We start from the raw sequence: 20,972 nt of genomic DNA, 5'->3' as shown, positions 1-20,972 counted from the left end.
TGACAGGCAAGCAGGGAAAATTTCACACTGCCCCTAATAAGAGGATTCACACAGTGATGGGAAGGGTTAAGTAATATCTTCCTCCTCCTAAAGGACTTTAATTAACAGCTGATCATGTTGTTTAATCTATGCATCTCTGCCTACCTGCTGCTGTTCTTTTGTCCTTTTGGAGAAAGGGTGGTAAAACTTAAATTGTTGACCTTGAAAAGCAATCATTCTGCAATCACCTCATTGGGAGAGCTAACAGCATCTCGGGAAGCTCCACATAAACACCAGAAAGGGTGGACAGCAGTAAAATCAGGATGGGCTTGGACCAAGTAATCCCCTTTCCCTCTTCCATATATCATCAGTTTTACACCCTTACCAGTGACCTTGCTGCAAATGGAAACTTTTGTGTGTAAGAGCAGAATAAAGTGCAATTAATGTAAAACTAGCTGTTTATGTGGGCAGCTCTGGGTTCATTTGAGCCTGTTCACCAAAATGCACCCATCACCAGAGCAGGAGCAAGGCGGCCCCTGTCCTGAAACCCACTGGCAGCGTGTCAGCATGGCCCGTGCCCTTGAAACGCCCCAAAAATGTCGAGTGCAGCCCATGACTGCTCATCTGTGGATTAAAAAATTCCCACAGGACACCTGGAGGGAGACCAAAGAGGTGCCTGATGGGATGACAACACATCCCGGATGGTGACAGGACAGATTTCCCAAGCTCATTGACCGTCGCTGCCTACTGCCAGGCCAGCGGATGCTGGAAATGTTCTTATCGGCAAGAGGCTCAGGGTGATCTGGGATCGAAGGCTTAAGAATAGAAAGGGAGGTTATTTATGCTTTATTTCATGTATCAATACTGTGAGAAAAATGCAGAGAGCAGCAACATGAGAGATTTCTGAAAGAGAAAAGACACAAAGGCAAGCTGGGGGATCACTAATGTAATTCTTTTATTTTTTTTTTCCCCACCCTCAAAGCATTCATTTTCTAATGATTCAGCTGGGCAATTCAAGTCAACTCCCCTTTTGTGTGGTGGATTTAGGTAGAAAACCCAAAGGGTGTTTATTTTGCAGTGTATTACAGAGAAATGACACTAACAGCCAGGGGTACAAGGATGGCATTAGCCGCTCGCGCAGCAGCGCGTTCGAGGGCTCGGCTGGGGCCCACTATCACCATCCCTCCTGCCGCCACCAGACAAGAAGGCAACTTAATAGAAGCAGTTTCCAAATCACAGAGCCCTGTAACCTGTCATTTTCTGGATGGGTTTATTATAGCTTTCTGTCTCTGAAAAAACCCCAGGTCGATCCTTCGCCAGGTTAAAGGGATGGCGGGGTTTCCCGGCTGATGGTAACGCCGTGCTGTGCAAGCTCTGGCAGCTGAGGAAATATTATTTCAGCTGATCATAAGGAGCATTAATGAAAAGAGCTACATCTGCTCGGTTGTGGCAGCGTGTCTAAATGCAAACAGGCTCCTGGAAAACTTCACCTTTGCCCCAGGATGGCTCAGGCCTAGATTTTGGCTGCTGTGGGGTGCAGATCATCACCCATCCCCCATGCAGGGGTTTCCCAGGGAATCTATTCTCACACCACATCTGGATGCTGCATTTTGAAGACTTAATTCTGGCTCTTTCTCAGTGGAAAATATGCTTAGCACTGAGCCATAGAATATGACTTAAGCACTTGCTTAAATCTAAGCAAATGCTCAAGCATTCACCTGGTTAAGGATTCTTCCCCGAACAAGAAGTGAGACATGGTGTTTTTTAAACTGATTGATACATTTGGAGTAAGTCAGTATTAATGATCATGTAAATTAAAATCTGGAAGGCAGCCAACTTTTTAAAAGCTTTGTCTGACACCGCAACTCCTTGCAAATCGACTTTGTGTTCCAAAGATACCAACATGGAAATGCACTTTTACTCACAAATATTTCTGGGCACAGGCGATGCTTTTAAAAAAACCTCCAGTAATTGCCCTGACAAGATGATCACGAGGGTTGAGTAACATTAAGATCAGTTTGGAATTTATTCAAAATAACCCAAACGTGACTATCATTAATGAATTCTGTTAAAAATAATAATGAAAATATACATTTATGTTCTTAGCCTTGTTTGCTTACTCCTTACTGTGGCATGAACTGGGCTACAGGGAGAGGTGAGGATCCGCTCTGAATGTGTTGAAAGAAAATAGAGCCAGGGAAAACAAAACTGACGTGAAGGAAGACCTATAATTCTGTGTCACATGTTAGTCTCAGTGAAAAATAACGCTGTCAGGTTTTACCCTCACTGATTCCCATTTGGTACTCATCCAGGGAAGTTCAGCATGCCAGGAACGGGCACGTTGCATTAGTCAGAGCTTGTTGATCAACCCCACTGAAGGACACAGTGCTGCCCTTATGTTTCACAGCATACTCAGATTAATTCACCTTAATAACATCCTAAGAGCAGAGCGGGACTCTGCCTCCTTCATCCTGCCAGTGCAGCAGGGAAATGAATGCTGCTAGTGATTGCACAGCTCAGAAATTCGGGGTGCTGGTGACTGGCTGTGTTTCAGGCCCCACCCTTCCTGCAGTCAATGTGATGTTTGCTGGGCTTCCTTTTCCTAAATAGAAGTGACACATGTGGGCACAAGGATAGACAGGCAGGGAGCTGCCATGGATTGTCACCTTGTTCTTCTGAGTTTTAAGATTCTTCTAAAAGTTCCTATGCCTTCTGATATTTACATATTTCAACTGAGTTTTCTCATGCATGTTCATGCAAATAATGATTATTTTGCATTCTTCTTTGTAGGTGGAGAGAATTGATGGACTGTTGGTTTGACCAGTGTGGTTGGAGAGGTGGCAGTTTCACCCTCTAACCCACTGTCATTTTTACTACTGTATACATAGTAAAGTCAGAAAATAAAAGGAGCTTTTTTGGGTTATTTTTCTTTCCTTTTACTTCTAGCCTGCTTGTGTGAGTTATTTTGTGTTCCAGTGTGACAATGCATTGCCTCAGATCAGAAGGTGGGATGTCACCTTCCTGAACCTAAAGGGGCTCCAAGAGAGCTGGAGAGGGACTTTTTACAAGGGCATGGAGGGATAGGACAAGGGGGAATGGCTTCAAGCTGACAGCAGGCAGGGTTGGATCAAATTTGAGGAGGGAATTCTTGGCTGTAAGGGTGGCGAGGCCCTGGGACAGGTTGCTGAGATAAGCTGTGGCTGCCCCATCTCTGAAGGTGTTCACAGCCAGGTTGCATGGGGTTTGGAGCGACCTGGTCTAGTGGAAGGTGTCCCTGCCCACGGCAGGGGATGGAATTGGATGGTCCTTAAGGTCCCTTCCAGCCCAAAGCATTGTCTGATGCTGTGATCTGCCCAGGGCAGGAGGGTTTGGGGTGTACCAGGAGGGCAGACACAGAGGGCTGGCAGAGTGATGCACAAGAAAGCCACTGTGGCACAGACAGGGCTTTGTGCTGGGTATGAGAGCAGTCACCTCAGGGAGACAAAAATTTGTCAGGATTTGGAGCAATGCACTCCTTTCCTGCATCTTTGCTGCTGACTCCACCAAAAGCCTGGATGCCCCACTAGTGCCACCAGCTCTTTGCCCTGCAGCACATCCACATGCCAGAGCATTGCACCCACGGGCACCTGAGAGCCCCAGATACACCCCCCAGTGCAGGTACTTCTTACATCAGCTCTGTCCTTCAGTGGTGTCCCCTTGGCTCCAAAGAAAGCCTTTTCAAGAGAGAGATCCTGGGGCTGCTGTGTAAACTAATCTTGTAAACGTTCCTCATTTTTGCCCAGGCTATCAGAGCAAAATGTCTCTACAGTGCAGTACATTTATTAAAGTCCTAATGGAATTAGAGTCCTCCCACCAAAAAGCCAGATGGTGGGTGTTTTTATGCTATTAGTTAATGCAATTTAGTATTAAACTTTTGAGTTCAAAACAGTGTATGTTGTTTTCTTTATGACATCTGCTTATATTCTGCCAGCAAGATGAAGTTATGTTTAAACAGGGCCTTTCCTTTATTAATGAATCAATTTAAAAAATGACCCAAAGGAAGGGGATATTCAGTTTTGGAAGCAATCACCTTTTATTACTGCGGGCAGTGCTGGCTCTGGGAGCTGCAATGCTGAGCATGCACTGGAAAAGTCCCTCAATGTCCCCCGTGTTTAACAGGCAGGGGGAATGAAACCCGCAGAGTGTCGCAAGGGACTTCATATTTTTGAGGCTGTAAAACATCTTCCTCACGGTGATTGGCAGCTGCCAGCAGCGTGTGGAGCTTTGAGGAGGGATGTCCTTGGGCGAAGAGCACTCTGATGGCCACAGGTTTGCTCAGTCCTCATCCTTCATTTCCAAACCCATCACACACGGTGCAAAGGCGGCTTTCTCAGGCGGGCAAAAGGCTCGACTGCACACAATGCCACTTCCCACGTTTTATTCTCTCTCTTCCTTCATTTTATAGATGTGTTTTATGATATAGCAGCAAGGACAGGTCCCCCTCATTGATTTTAGCACAGTATTGGGAATGGGGAGGTATTTCTGATCATGCCAGGCTGCCCTGATGGGCAAAGAGAAGCTCCAAGGGGGAAGCAGGATCCTGGGCAGGAGGAGCCAGGCACAGCCTCCATTCCCAGGCTCAGGCTGCAGCAGGACAAAGCCCAGGCTTCCCTGGCCATGGTGGGGATGGCCCTCCCCTCAGCCTGGTGTCATCTAATTCCCCACGCTGGAGCTGCACCCTTATGGAAAACTGATGAAATTCACTGCTCTATACCAACCCCACAGCATTTTCCTTTTCATAGTGCTGTCCTTGCCCACCTTTCACATTCAGGATTAGGCAGGATGAAAGATAAAATCTTCATTCAATTCAGATAAATTTGAATTTTCTTTCTACTTCTTTCTTTCTTTCTTTCTTTCTTTCTTTCTTTCTTTCTTTCTTTCTTTCTTTCTTTCTTTCTTTCTTTCTTCCTTCCTTCCTTCCTTCCTTCCTTCCTTCCTTCCTTCCTTCCTTCCTTTCTTTCTTCCTTTCTTTCTTTCTTTCTTTCTTTCTTTCTTTCTTTCTTTCTTTCTTTCTTTCTTTCTTTCTTTCTTTCTTTCTTTCTTTCTTTCTTTCTTTCTTTCTTTCTTTCTTTCTTTCTTTCTTTCTTTCTTTCTTTCTTTCTTTCTTCCTTCCTTCCTTCCTTCCTTCCTTCCTTCCTTCCTTCCTTCCTTCCTTCCTTCCTTCCTTCCTTCCTTCCTTCCTTCCTTCCTTCCTTCCTTCCTTCCTTCCTTCCTTCCTTCCTTCCTTCCTTCCTTCCTTCCTTCCTTCCTTCCTTCCTTCCTTCTTCTTCTCTCTTTCTTCTATTTTTCTCTCTTTCTATCTTTCTTTTTTTTAAATACAGACATGCCCAAAAACCATCCAAGCAGCAGCAATGCCATCAAGCAAAAGCTCTCAGCAGTCATCATAGTTGTTCTGGAATGTGAAATTGTGAAATACCCACAGCTATACACTGGAAATATTACCATAGCATTTATGGACAGACACTGCCAAGAGAGCTGTGCCAGATTTTGGCTGGGTTAATCTCTAATCTCACCGAAGCCAGTGAGAAAAAGTCAAATTAACTAAATTAACCAGTAAGCATAGCAGCTGTAACTTTGTTTCTGTTTCCTGCATGTTAACATTGATACTTAGTCAGTGATTATCTATTAATTAGAAAGCTAAGAAAAAATTTCAGATCCATCTCAGACAGGCAAAATGAATCATCAGAATAAAATGAAGTGAGCATTTTTTCATCTGCCTAAACATCAACTTTTTTTCCTGGCACATGCAGAGTGGATTTCATGGCTGCTGTTAGAACAGAATAGAGGGTGTGTTAAAAATGGGGACATATCTGTAGAGCTGTTCACCTGCAAAGCACAGCTTGATACACAGTAAGTACATATAATGTTTCTATTCTATTCTATTCTATTCTATTCTATTCTATTCTATTCTATTCTATTCTATTCTATTCTATCCTGTTCCCCACCCTTGGCAGTGTTCCTTGCCATGTGTGCACTAAGTGGTGCAGCTCACATCTGTCATGCATGGCAGGTTTCCTCTCCTGCCTCCTCCCCAGGCCTGGAGCTGGTTTGTGGCTCAGTGCTTTGCATTGCTAATGATCAGCTTGTTAGATTTGATGCCTGTACAGGAGAGGAGTCCTCTGTGGCTGGGGGCTATGGGGTGTTGGACACTGGGTTGGTCTTGCAGAGGGTTCCTCTCACAGTGCTCTGAGAAGAGCTTGAAAAAGCTCACACCAACCACAACAGCCTGTCCCTGGCTCTTACAGGCTGCTCAGACATGGCCAAAGCAGAGGGTGACTGGTGGTGTTATTTGGGATAAGAAAAGTGGGAATGGTTGTGGCTACAGAGTTTCTGCATCTGGGGATCTCAAGCAGCTTGCTGCAATTAAGATGTGATTCCCCAGTGCAGAAAAAAAGCAGAGCTTAATTTATTATTTGCATGCCAGAAAAGCTTCAGCCTGGCTTTTCTTTCCTGTTTTCATATTCTGCAGTAGCTCACCTTGGAGAAGTGGCGGGGTGGCCCTGGGGCAGGGGGCACAGGGGCTGGGGTGATGCTCAGGGTGCACAGGACACTGTTCCCCTCCATGTAGCTCTCACTCCACCCAATCCTCATCTCCATGAATCCACTGATTCCCCATTCCAGCAGCAAAGACTCTTCATGAACACCCAGTTAGCTGGGAGTCAGCCTGGGGAGTCTTGGCTGTCCTGGGCTCCTGCACCCTTCAGGGGCTACATCTTGGCAAGAGAGGGTCAGAAGAAGCTGCCTGAGCTCTCTGAGATGCCCCAACCAAGATATGGGCCCCAGTATTTGTTCCTCAGTGCCTCTGCAGCAGGGAATATCATCTGCAGCAGCCAGGCTGCCTTCCTTGTGTGGGGATCAGGCAGGTCGATAAAATGGAGCCTGGCCAGGTGTTCAGCTGGAGATGAAACTCCCTTCTCCTGTCTGCTCATTGGAAAGTATTCTTTTTTTTTTCTTTTTTTTTTTCTTTCACTCAAAGCACTTCCTGTAAAGCAGAAGATATATGGCTGTTTCAGAGAGTTTTAGTACTTTTACCAGTAACTCCACGGCGCTGCTCTGAAGAAGTGAGGCACTGCGGGTGAAGGAGTGCTTGGCAATTTAGAAGATTTAATAGAAGTCGATTTTACACTTACACACATTAACATTCACACGGACTTGATAAGGGAAAAAAAAAGCACTGTCCAGTATTCTTGCAGCTACAAGATGCTGTTTGCCAAAGTCTTTAGTTATAATTAGTCAGATTAAACCCCATCCATAGATAGCTTCAACTCCATCCAGAAAAGCTACCTCACTTTCTATTTTTACAAGCCCTGCTGACAATAAGTACTCTCACATCTGACAGGATATATTGTCTTTGCCCATTGCCTCTTATAACCTGACAGTGAAAAATGTACACTTCAGCATCCAGGGAGTCGTTTGTTACCTCTCCACTTCCTTCTAATTAATGAAAACATAAGGGAAGAAACAATAACTGGGTCTACTGTTCAGGCAGAAAATGATTATTGCTCGGATGAAATAAAAAAAATATTTTTGGCACCTGATTGCCTCAGCAATGACATAATCAGCAGGGATTTTTACTGACTATGCAATAAAGCTGCATATAACTATAAATGCAAAATGCTTAAAGGGTTTTCCCCCCTCCTTCCTTTGCATGGAGTTACACCTGCCATAAAGGCTATCTTAAAGATGATAAAAATGAGGTGCTTTATAGACAAATGATCTTGTTACAGAGAAGTGAGAGATTGGACCCAAAAAGCAGTCTAGCCTGGCTTCACTCAGGGAGATGTGTGGTTTGGCATGCAGCACTTAGATTGCTGTATTTGGGCCAGGGAGCATATATTTTATACTGGTACATGGGAAAATGATTGATACAGATGAAACCTGGAATTCAGCAGAGCACTTCCCAGGCTTTTACTCCAACATGAGTCAGTGGAGGGGCTGGGGGCCATGGGAGCTGGGGAATGCACACTCACTGACACAAAATGAGTTTCCCCAGTGGTTCTGCTCTGAAAGGTGGGGCTTTTCTCAGCCTTTTTTAAAAATTTTGTTGCTTTTCATGAGAACCAAACCTGGTCAGGGCATTTCTGCTTGAGATCTACCTGTAAAACATCTCTGGGGTATTCAAACTTGTTTCAGAAATCTGATTTTTCCATTCATCATCCATTCTTTTAGACTTTTCACAGAAATGTCCTGAATATAATGACTGTCCTGACCTCCATAAATACAGGGCAGTATTTTCTCAGTTGATCAAAATTGCTGAAATGCTGCTATTCCATTTCCCAGGAAGCAAGTTGCAGAGAGCTATTGGGATGAGAACAGATGTCTTCATTACCCACCAGAAGTAAATGGAAAACCAGTGCAACCAAGGGAAAAGAAAGAGAACAGCAGTGATATGTTGATATTCTGGTTGTTGCTGAGTGGTTCTTTATTGTCTACTCTTGAAGGAAACTATGAACAGTGCAAGATGCTCTAGGACAGCCATGTGCTAAACCCAGGCCTCAAAAAAAACTGTGACCGTGTTTCATCTTCACTGTAAATCCAATCTTTGGCTTGCATCAAAGTTTTAGCAACATATCAAACTGGAAAAGCGTGATTATTGGCTGGAGACAGTGGCCTGCAAGGATGGATGCATGGCTACCTCTGAGTAACTCACCCAGAAGAGGTTGAAAGTCTTTTATTCTGTTAGGAAGAGGGTGGATACTCAAGTTAATAATTGTGATGCACAGCCAGAAATAATTAGAGACTGCAAGACTGGCAATCATAAATTACTTTTCTTTTAATAACATAACGAAGGCAGAGTTGCAGAGGTAATAGAAAAGTGCAGCTCAAGCAGAGAAGTTCAAATGAAAAAATCAAGGCCAAATCCATTTCTTTAATTCCTTTCTCTCACAAAGGACAATAAAATATTCACGGTTTCCAATTAACTAACTTTAACTATTGGTGATTTTTTCCACAGCTAACTCATCTAAGGGAGAGAAAGAAATAAAATCTTAAAGGGGAGCTCCACTGCATATTTAAATCTATTGAATATGGTACTGGTAGGATTTCCTCCACATCTGCAGGGGGATGCTCTGACCAGGTGATGGTGGCTGCAGGCAGGAGTGGCTCTGGTCTAGCAAGCTGATTTAGGCTTGAAATTCCAGGAGAAATTCTGGCTACTGGCCAAGGGTGCTAATGGGAGCACCAAAAGCAGTTTTCTCCCGTGGGATTTCCTTGGGACACATCAGAGTGATAGTTCTGGTGTTGCTGGAGCCACACGGCCAGCCTCCTGCCCAGTTTGCTGCCTGAGCTAGTGCAGGAGACATTAACAGGCTGCACGCAGGGGGCTAAGCTGCCATGGGACAAATTATCCCCCAGTGAGGCTCTGACTGACTCAGTGCCTGCCTTGAGAAGCTGGATTTGGGAGAGATGAGCCCTGGGAGCAGCAGCCTGCAGCCTGGTGCTGCTTTAGTTCAGTATGCAGAGAGCAGCAGAGTTTGGAGTGCTGAAAGCAAGATCATTGGAATCTGCTGGGTTGATGTTATCCATTGCAGTGATTTTCTTTAATTACGGCAGAAGCTGAACATCCTTTTGTCTGTACAGTATGACAGACTTATTAAAATATAATGTAAAGCTTGAAATGTAACAAAAGAAGATGAAATGATTCCTAAATCATTGAGATTCCTTTGGAAAAGAGGAAAGGCTTTGCTTCTGTGCCCAGACCTATCTTGCAGAGATAATATCAGTATTTGAATTACAGTAGTATCTTAAAGTCCTGAACTCGAGGTTCAGTTATCTTGGGTGGCATCAAGAAAAAAAATAAATTATACAAGGTTTCTCATGGATATAATTAAATACAGTTTAATATATTTTCCAATATGAATGTAAACATGTCTGAGCCAAAAATGGGCTCAATTTGAATTTTACAAATAATGTAGGCTGGAGGTTCCTGTGTGACTTTTAAGTAGGAGTCTGCAATTTGTTCTACTTTAATTTGACCCATCCATCTTGATGGGTAGTCTCATTAATGCAGCACAGTTTTACATCAGAAATATCCCCTTTGAATGATATGAAGCCTAATGCATTCCTCCCACACTGGAATAAACATAATATGTGGTAAATACTACATCTGGTGATCTTTAACATATCTGATCGATCATCAATTTTCAAAAAAGGAAACCATCATTGAGTGGAAAACAGATCAGCTATTGAGCCAGGCAATTATCTCCCTCCTGAATGAGATGCTTCCTGCCAAACCAGAAAGAAATAGCTATTTGGCAGACCAGTAAATATAACCAATACCTCCAGGACATGTTGGACAAAATTCCACGTTAATAGTGCTCCGAGGACTGGAAAAGGTTCCAGGACTGAGGTACATGTCACATTACTGGCATGAAATCCTCTTCATGGTGGTGCAGGGTCCTGCTCTGAGCAAAGAGCTGTCTCTACTAGGAGTGGTGCCTGTTGACTTCAAGACTTTTGGGAGGACCAACAGTGTCCTCCAGTCCTCCCTGCCTCCATCTGGGCACCATGGGGAACACGGTGCCAACACACATTGCTCAGAGTGGGAAGAGAGACGGGTGGCAGGAGCAGGCAGGAGTGGGTTTTCCATCAGGAGCTCGTTCCCTCTTGGCCACCTACAGCAACAGCACCACCCCATCCTGGATGGGACTGTGGTGTGGGAGAAGGGGGTTTCACCTGCCTGGGTTTCTTCTGCAGAAAGAAATGAACCCAGTGTTACCTGAGCTGCCTGTGACTGTCTCCAGGAGCTGTTCTCACCAATAAGAGGAGAATTAATCCTCTGACATGGGTGACTGGTTGACTCTCTGCAGAAATTTCAAATGTATGGCTACATTCTCCTGCCCCTCGAGATGTGGCTGCTGGGCTTGGCAACCTGCTGCTGCCTCCAGCTCCTGCTGGAGACCTCAGCCTCCAGCTAAAGGCAACATGGAACAAGTCCTTCACCAAAATGAGATTATCAGCTGTCCCAATCCAGGTTGCTCTTTGATAAAGTGTATGTCTGTTTACAACAAACCCTTTGCTGGCTACTGAAACATATTAAAGGTACACTGCCAAGGGTTTCTGGGCCACAGGTTTGACCTACCTTAAAATATCTTTTATTAAATGGGGTAGTTCTTTAAAATCAAGATGGTTTCATTGGGGTTTTTTTTGAGTAAACTTGCTCTTGTAAATTTGATACCTGCAATTAAAGAAACATGGAGTGGAGGGGGGGAATCCTGATCGAAATAGAAAGAAAAATGTTGGGTTATTCTGTTAGGGTGCACAGCAATCCAGGCATTTCTCCTTCAGCAGCTCCCAAGCCTGGCTAGCTGGAGCAGCCTGTTGCAGGAGCTGCACTGTCATTGCTGCTGAGCCTGATGCACACGCAGAGAGATTCTGGCATGGAGCTCGCTTCCATTAACATATTTTTTCTATGAATGGCACTGTTTGTCCTGCAGAGTGGAAAATCCCTCTGCCTGAAAAAATGGTCTCGAGGGACCACCTCTAAAAGGGAAGGAAGAAATTTATTCATCCAGGCTCACACGGTCTTGGTCCCTCTGCTGAGAATGACAACTAGCACGACTCTGTGTCAGAAGAGGTCCTGGCACAGGAACTGGGCTGAGAAATATGGGGTAATTTGAAGTTGACATTAAAACCTGTCACCATCTAAAACAGCAGGGAGGGAGAAAAAAAAAAAACAACAATATTTGCTAAAAGGCAGGAGATAAAATCACTAGATGAAATTGCTGCTTCGGAATGACCTTCTAAAAATACCTGCGGTGATCCGTCTGGGCGAGCTGAGGACCAGAGAGGTGGCAGTGACTCTGCTCCAAAGCTGGGTCCTCCCTGGAGGAAGGCAATTTGCACATTGCAAAAACAGTGTCCCCAAATAAATTACGGCCATAATGAGCCACAAAGACACCAGACAAAAGGAGCCCTTTCCTTGTAAGCAAAGTAACAGGAGGGAAAGCTGCAGCTCCAGCCTCAGCCAAGAGTCTGGTTGTTATCTCTCATTAGCACAGAGGTTAATGAAAAAGATATTAGGCTGGGGTTGCAGTTTGGGCACCAGTTTCTCTTGGTGCAGCTGCCAGTGTGTGTCCCAGACATCTTCCCTACAAATCAGGCAATGATTCAGCTGCTGCTCCACTTTTCCTGAGTCCAATGACACCTACTTGAGTTTCCCGGGGAGCTCTGTGCCGCAGGAACTTGTTTGCACTTCCCACTGCCTCCCCACAAGGGTGACATTCCTGATGGACTCAGGGCTCGGCTGCACTTCCTATTCCTAGACTGAATCCCTTTAGATTTCACAGCCTCTTTGCTTTAGGAGCACAAATATGCAGCTGGGTACAGATCACCCACGGGCCCATGAACACTCCTAATTTCCAATGCATTAGCAGCACACTCCAAAAACTCCATCCCAAGACACAGACAATAAAAATGAAGCAACCAAACAGTCATTAGGATAAAATCTGCTGGCGTAAAGGTGAGTCACAATATAATTATCATTATTTCTAATGGAGTTACCATGCCATTACTGCAGAACGACACACCTCACCCCTGCCATGGAATGGGCACACACCTCGCTGCACACTCACTGTGGGACACACTCAATTCCAGGACAAAAATCAAGGAGAGATCCAGGACTTGCTTGCAAAATTGTAGCCCCAAGTCAGATATGTGCAAAACCCACAAATGCTTTCAGAGGCTGGACTTAGAAAACCTGTGTGTGTGCCACTGGCATCAAAATGAGCCATTTATTGACTGCAGTGAGTTTTGGATGATGACCCTCAGGCTGCTTGGCATGGATTCCTAAAGGAAGGTGGACTGGGCATTCACAATCTGTGGACATTTCACTAAGTTTTGAACATGAGAGACGAATTTAATCACATTCATGGCAGGAGTAGCAGACAGAAGGACTTTGACTTTGCAGCAAAACGTGGCTGAGGAAAAGGCTCAGACTCCTGATGCCCCCAGAAGGAGAAGGTTGGGGCATCTGCTCTCTGCTTCAACCTCCAAGGAGACCTTTGGCTTTAGCATTGTCCTCCACACGTCTGGGATTGGTTTCCCTCAGGACTCCTGGTTTTCAAAGTGGTCTGTGAACTTCTCAAAATATTCATTTCGCTTCTAGTTTTGGGGCCTGTTAACTGGTTCCTGTGGAATTCTCAGGAATAAGGAGCTGGCAAAACCAGGAAATACGGAAAGTGACATAAATGTATTCTGCTAATGCTGTAAATTAGTAATCTCAAATATGTATTTAATATAATAAATTTGGAAGAGAGCTTCTGTAGGTTAAGTGGCAAGTGGCAGCACTTATAATGAAGATTAATATACATACAGATCCTACAGATTTGTTAAAATTCAATAAATATTTATTATAATCCACTGGTTCTTAGCTTACACTTGAGTAAATTGGTTAATGCTAAATAAATAGAGAAGCATGACCAAAAGGAATGGACAAAATCCCATCAGTTCATGGCTCACAAGGGCTATGTCCTAACTAAACCTGGTTTACTTAGGTTTCTTGGATCTTTCAGAACAACTTTTCCCCATATTTAGTGATAAATTATTTTCTCCTGCCAGTGCAACATGGTGCACACTCTGCTGCGGCAGTGCTGTTCATTCCCTTCCTTCATGGATCAACTTGTTGGCTTCTTCTCCCATCATTATGTCCTTGCCCATGATAACCTTTGCCATGACACTGTCTCACTGATATTTTCTTAGCCCTCTTGGACCCTTTTCCTACTTCTGTCACGCACAGGTTTGCAGTGAATATTTCCTCATTCCCATGTGACAGATAATAATGTTTTTCTTAATTGCTAATCACGTCTATTAGTGAGTTACTTGCAGGAGAACAGTTAATTCCAGATCGCTTAGAAATTCTGCAGAAGGGCTGAGGGTACGTGCTGTGCTTCCCAGCTAGCTGACTCCCAAACCCCGAGCCCTGTGAGCTGGTGAGCCCTGCACCACCAACACTGTGTCTGGAAGTTCTGTGGCTTCATTCCCAGCCCTGGAATGGAACAAAAGAGGAGAAAATATTATTTGTATGGATGAGGTTGACCCCCAGTCACAGCCACACATACAAGTCCTGTATAATGCATTTTGGGTGGGTGCACAGACCCTGTAGGAAAGGTGAATTTGCAGAGGGTTTTATCTGAGCACTGGGCACACAGCTGCTGGCACAGGTCCCTCAAAAGTGTCTCACCTGCTCCTGGGCCAGCAGCAAAGCCTCACAATGCCCCTGGCTGCAGTGAGTGGCTTGTATTGAATGCCACAGTGCTGCTGGAGTTCCTTGGCTCAGACGCTGTGAGAAACTCAGAAATAGTCTCCTAGATTAGATAACGGTGGTGGGGTGACCCTCAGAGCCAGGCAGTCCCAAGAACTTCAGGAAATTGAAGTGAAGGCAGATGTAAGGGCTGAGTGAGAGCCTGAGGCAGCCGCAGCACAGCCTGAGGTGAGATAACGGCGGGGGAGCGAGAGGCAGGGAGGGGGTAAAATGAAGCAGTGAGCATTTGTAAATGGGACTCCTCGGGAGCTGAACATGATTGCCTAAAAACTCCTGCACTGCCTCGGAACAGCTGCTTTCCCGGTGCTAAATAAATCATGCATCTTGTTACCTTAGCCTGTACGCAGGGAAAAGATGTGTTTGAGCAATAAAGCGCCGAGCCCTTCCAGCACTCTGCTCTTCCCAGCCTGCGCATCTCCCGTGCCAGCTCCTGATCTGCTCTCTCCCCATCCTCCCCCAGTTCCTCTGCTCCCAGACCAGTCTGTACAGCTCTGGCCAGCCACCAGCAGTGACCCCAGGCACTCCTGGTCTGAGACTTGCAGTGGAGAAGGAGCCTGGTAAGAGAACCAGAGCAGGTTTGTGCCCAGTGGGTGGTGTGGAGGCACTCAAGGAGACCTGGACCTTCTCCACTGGCGTGTCCCTGCTGCAGCCCTCATCCCTCCAAGGATGTTCTTCTTGATGCTTTAAAACCCCTCTGAGGACAGAGGGTGCAAAGGGCACTGCTGCATTTCAGGAATGAGTTATTTGAGGCACTGGGTCTTCCCAGAGGAGTGTTGCAGAGCTCCATGACAATCAGGAGATATTTCTGTAGACTGTACCAAGACACAAGTGTCCTTGTTTGCTGTTAAGCACCACCAGAGTTAATCTGGGAAGGGCGGGAGGCATGCTTGCTCAAGGAAGATGCGGGAAGCCAATTACAAGTTCTTATATAAATCCAAATGTGTCTTCCTAAACACTCTGCCTCTCAAAATGAGGCTGAGATTTAGTCTTCACAATAAGCCTGAACTGTGAACTTTTTAATTTGCACATGGTTTCAGGAAATCTAACTCATCCTATCAAAAAAAGAAACCCCACCCCACTTTGGAAAAAAAAAAAAAGGCAACTGCACTCTTTAGCTTGTTTCTTTATTCCAGGAGCAGAGTAATTTATGTACTCATTTAATTTTGTTCTGCCACAAACAAAACCACAGTATATAATGCAATTCCTGTTGCTGGAACACGTATTGTTGGAAGGACATTGGAGAAGACATAAATGTCTCTGACACAAAAGAAGATCCCAGGTTTTAGAGACATCAGACAGATCAGAAAATATGGGAAGTTTGGTTAAATTTATGAGTGGTCCTTTGTTCTTTCCCTCAGAGTATGATGGCATAATCTTTTAAAACTACAGTAAGAGCCAAATATCTGAGAGATGGGTACATTAAAAACAAACAGAGCACTATGAAAATATTTTGTTCTGTATTTTTGCCCACTGTTCATTTTGCTCCAGCAATGAAGGGGAAAAAAAAACCCTCAAATAATTAAAAAACATTTGTGTTGGGAGGTGAGGTGGATAGTGTCTTCAGGGAAATACATTCCAAAAGAGTATTATATTACACATGCAAACTGCAGGCACAACATGCTGGATTTGCATATATGTGCATACAGAGATAGCCAAAACTTCCCTAAAACAGCTGTATTTCATTCTTGGAAGGGCACCCCACAGCTGGATTCCACAGCTTCTGAAAAGTCAAGGAAAGACCCAACCCTCACATCTTGCTGAGCAAAAAAAAAAAAAAAAAAAAAAAAAAAAAAAAAAAAAAAAAAAAAAAGCCCCCAGCATGTGAATGGACTGAGTCAGCTGTGGGTAACTGGCTCTGTTATCTCCAATGTCACTGTTTCATCTGCCAACAGTGAGAGGCTGATAAACCCCGGAGTGGCTGGGCTGGGGAACAGCCCCAGCACCCCCGGCTGCTCCTTCCCTCCCCAGGCAAAGCAACTCCTTCTCCTGCCTCAGTTTCCCAATTAAACAAGGCAGACCAACACAACAGTGTCTCCCACATTGGGATATTGAAGGGAAAAGGTGTCACTACTGTGCTGTCAATGAACGTCACTTCCGTTTGTCACTGGCTTGGAAAGCAATTTTATTTTCTATCTCTTGTTAAAAACACCAAATGAAAGGGAAAAAAACAAACAAACAAACAAAAAAACCCCCCAAAACATGGAGGAAAAAAACCCCTAGCCCACATTTTTCATTATATGGCATGAATTGTGTGTGTCACACAGATGGGTTATGTCTGTGTACAGCGGAGAAGGTTGGAGCTGGCCTCTGGGAGAAGTTGTGAGATGTCTTTTTGAGCACTGTTATGTTGCAAAATGGTGATGCAATTGCTGCTTTCATCTGGTGGCAGAGCTGCAGGCAGCATCTTCCCTCCATCCTTCCTCACCACTGGGGCTGAGATTTTCTTAAGTAATGGGAAATTTTGCAATGGGCTCTGTTACTGGAGAGGTGAGACACTGGAAAAAAATTATTTAACAAATAGAACTTAAATGACCAAAAGGAAGAAAATTAGCTCCAGGGAGATGAAATTGAAATAAATCCTTTTCTTTTGGGTTAAACTGTGCATTGTATGTTTTAAAAGCTTCATCTCATGCTGACTTTAGGGACTTTGCAGGCAGCTCCAAAGCCCAGAGTTGGTCTTTCCCAGTTATTAATAAGACGAAAAAAAAAAAAAAAAGAAGAAGGATTGCTTTTATAAAATAAGAAATAACTCATTTTTCACTAAGTGTTTGGAGTATTTTTTGGTAAGAACATGCCAAATTGTCAGAAGCTCAATTTTTTGAAAGAATTTATCTGTGTTGAGACAACTGCCATTGGCAAAAGCTAATTTCACCTACTGATGGAATTTTGTGTCAAAGTAGGGGAAAAAAAACAGACAAGAAAGGGTGAAGGCACATCCCCAGCAACCTTATCAGCTTGGAACAGGACAGAGCCACACTCAGGCTTCTGTGCCAATAAAAACTTAATTATTCATACAAGTTCTTATGGAGAACAGAGGAAGACCAAGCACTGGGTGACCAAGAACCTCCTCAGCACCAGCCAGAGGAAGGTGGCTGGGAGGTGCAATGGGCATTCCAGGAGCTCCCGTGGGCCAGAGGTGTTTGAGGTGCTGGAAAGGGGAATGGGCTGCAAGGTTCAGTCAGTTTGGCTTCATCCCAGGACAGTGCAGCATCTTCTGCAGGATGTGAAAACCTGACTGACCTGATGCATTTCACAGGGCATTGGCCAGTCTTATGGTTTGAGATCAGCTTTTGGCCCAAAGAAAAGGAGAAATCAATTTTAAAAAATGCCCCAATCAAGCCAATAATTCGCATTTTTCGTTTTTATTATTGGAAATATTTATATTACAGTAGCTTGGTATTTTAGAAGGCTATAAATGCATTTTTATATAATCAGCATTTTTAAAAGTCTATAAACATCCACTGTGTTTGCCTAATGCCCTATAAAAACTTCCAAAGGAGCTGTTATTATCCAGCTTGTCACCTCACACAGGCTCCGAGGAGGAATTTTTTTTTCTTGTCTGCTGTTAATAAAATGAAGCAAACCATTAACAGCTTTGGAGCTGAAGGGAGAAGCAAAGGGGTTTGTAATCTTGGACTCCAAAGGAAACGTCTGCAGCTTTGCTCCTCACCTCTTTGAGATTCCCAACACGCAACAACAATTTTAAACAGACAAAATCAGTTTAGGTTACATAAATTCAAAAGCCCGAGCCTGGTGCTTTTAAAGTAACATCTTGCATTTTGTTTGGAGTGTTGCAATCTCTCACATATCACTTTGAACTGGCTCAGTTTTACAGGCTGCTGAGCAGCTTCCTCAGGTTTCTTCGTTTAGAGAAGTTTTAATGCAGAATTATTATGTGCACACATGAATATGTTATTAGGCATATGTGTATATATGTATGCAAATATATATATATATATAAAGCCTGTCTGATGGTGGTGGTTGCACATCCAGGCCCCATCTCTCCCAGCACTCCCTGCATCCCCAACTCCCAGCATTATCAGCCCATGCAACAAGCCCCAAACCAAGTCCTGATAAAAAGATGCCACGTACTTTGGAGAGAACACAGATATTTTAGTCCCATTAGGGGCTCAAGGGTGAGTGTGTTTTTTAAAGCAATTAGTGAAAAGAAGAAATCTGTGTGCCAAACCCAGGTCTGGGTTTTAAACCATCTCTTAATTTACATCTCGGAGATTTGCTGTTGGTTCATCTCCCTTTATAGTTTGCTCCTGTTCCCAACATATCTCGGTGTCTGATGGATTCTCAACCCCGGGGAACCTGTCAGGGAGGTGATAACAGCTCACTCAATCCAAAGAAGGGCATGGCTGTGCCTGTAGGAGTGAGTGGTTCCTAAGAGCTCCCCTGGGCCGGGGCAGGGTCCTGCTGGGGCACTTTGTGCTTTCAAATGTGCCCCAAAACAGCATGGGGAGCTGTGGCTCCTGGCACTCGAGTCCTCAAAAGTGCTCCCCAGGGAGTACCAGGCAATGATCCCCTGTGCTGGCTGGGCTGGTATTTTGGGTAAAGGCCTTCCTGGGGTGGTCCTGAGGTGAGTCAGAGTGGAGAAGAGCTTCCATGGCTTCAGCTATTGAAAGGGCACAGGCTGGGAAAGCCTTGACAGTCCTGAGTGATGTTCAGGGAGGAGCAGCTTGGACATCTCTGCAACAATGGAAAAAGGGAGGAGAAAAACCCAACAGTGGTTTATGTCAGCGTGGAGAAATTCCCAGCTGTGCCATGGGAAAAGGAGCTGAGGGTGCAGAGGGGACAGCGGTGATCACAAGGACCATGTTGGGGCAGAGGAGTGGGGATGGGAGAGAGTCTCTCCTACAGTCCCTGTCCCCACTGCCAGCCCCATGAGGGGTGGCTGGTTTGGTTCCTGGGCTCAGACAGAGCTGCCTGAGGGCCACTCTATGCTGTGGTCACTGCACAGATGGCTTTGGCACCAACAGGACACCAGACCTGGTGGTTTTGGTGCCACACACCTGTCCTGGGCTGTCGGAACACTGACCATGTGGAGCAGCCTGTCCTTGGGAGTGGGGGGCAGCAGAGGGGATCCAGGTTCACAGCAGAGCTCGGGCTGAGACACAGAAAAAGCCAAAGCAGCCCAGGACAGAGAGCAGACACGTCACGGGTAGTGGCTATTTCTGGCATTGTCCTCGGAGCTGGGGACCTCTGGGAGCCCAGGGACACACCTCTGGGACCTCCTGGGAGCCCTTCCCACCTCGTGGCACTATGGGGTGGTTCCTGCAGGCATTTCCTGTCCTTAGATGTCTTGCTATCAGCTCCCAACAAATCTAACAGCCTCAGAGGAGTGTTGTCTGATGGTCTCACATGGATGTCCTAAGTGGAGGTGTCCTTTGGGGTCACGGTGCTGGGTCTCTGTGAGTGGCTGTCCCTGTCACACAGCACTCCACATCCATGGATTGCTGATAGCAGCAGAGGGTGTTGGGCACCTCACCAGGCTCATGCAAACTTCCCAACCCAGATCCACATCCAGCCACCACCGCCCACACATCCATTGCCAGGAGCTGGTCTCTCCAGCCCTGATCCCCCAAAGCCCACCCACAGCTCTGGTCTGTCAGCAGCATGAGGTGCCCTGGGGGTCTGAGATGTCGTGGGAACCTCAGTGAGGTGTAGAGACCTGCAGAGAGCTTGGCAGGGAGGGACATGGGATTGGGGAGGTGGTCCAGAATGGAGGTCTGCTGCAAGCAAGCAGGACAGGCTGGCTGAGTGCAGACATTGCCATGTCTGTCATCATTTATTTACTATCCCCAGGTGACCTCCCCAGGGCCCTGGACATCTTCACTTTGAAGCTGGGTGTAACTCAAGTTTCTAGAGGTGCTCACCTGCTTCTCTGGGCACAAGCCAAGGGCAGTACCTGCACTGCCAAAATCTCCCCTCCCTGCTGTACCACTGGATGAAACTTTGGAGGTTGGAAGGATCCTGTGGCCTCATAACCCAGGAGACACCGCTGTGCTGGTGGTCCACATTAACCACCCTGACAGGGGAGTTTCCCTGCCTGGCAATGAGCTCCCCGGTGCTCTCCATGTAGGGCAGAAAGTCCAACACCTTCCCAGCCTTCAGCACCTTTGGAGACACGGGAGGACAGACATGGGCAGACAATGAGGTGCCCAGGACATTGTGGTGAAGGACTTGGCCCCAGCATGAGGTTTTTGAAACGCAATTCTTCCTTCTGAAAGGTGAAAATCAGGATCTTTTGAGCTTCTTCCCCATCTTCTGACCTGGAGACCTTTCTACCACGGAGGAAGAAATACAAATGAAAGAAAGGAAAGGAGAAGAAAAGAACCAAAGCAGGAGACAGCCTGAGGTTTTCCAGCATGGAAAGGTCTCCGCTCTGTGTCTCTCAACGCTGGTGCTTACCAAACATAGCCCGGGCCCCGCGAAACCTCGGGCCGGCACAGAGTAGTAAGATGAGCTCCCTCTTTATTTGGCCTAGCTAAAAATAGCCGAGGGGAAAAAAAAGGCAGAGTCAGGACCCTGCAGGACCAGTAGTCAATGGGCTGCGAGGAGCGATTGAACTCCAAGCCCTGCTCGGCAGGCTCCAGCTGACGGGCTATTTTTTGCCGTGGTTGACTAAATATGGTCAGGGAGGGAAGAGCAGGAGCAGGGGCCGCGCGCCCGGGGGTGCGTGTTTGGG

At 45.6% G+C, this 20,972-nt stretch overlaps 1 long non-coding RNA gene across 1 annotated transcript in view; it reads left to right on the top strand.

Moving 5' to 3' along the window:
- The first annotated feature begins 5,287 nt into the window (after positions 1-5,287).
- Positions 5,288-20,972, top strand: part of LOC146765731 (uncharacterized) — a 32,980-nt gene continuing 17,295 nt past the window's right edge. Inside the window, exon 1 of the long non-coding RNA XR_014949676.1 lies at positions 5,288-20,959. This is a non-coding gene — a long non-coding RNA (uncharacterized LOC146765731). The remainder of the gene's footprint in view (positions 20,960-20,972) is intronic.

The sequence above is a fragment of the Lonchura striata genome, chromosome 20, assembly GCF_050655825.1.
Source record: "Lonchura striata isolate lonStrDom1 chromosome 20, ASM5065582v1, whole genome shotgun sequence".
Taxonomy (NCBI): domain Eukaryota; kingdom Metazoa; phylum Chordata; class Aves; order Passeriformes; family Estrildidae; genus Lonchura; species Lonchura striata.
Note: the sequence above shows the minus strand (reverse complement) of the source record. Positions and strands in the feature narration are given on the sequence as shown.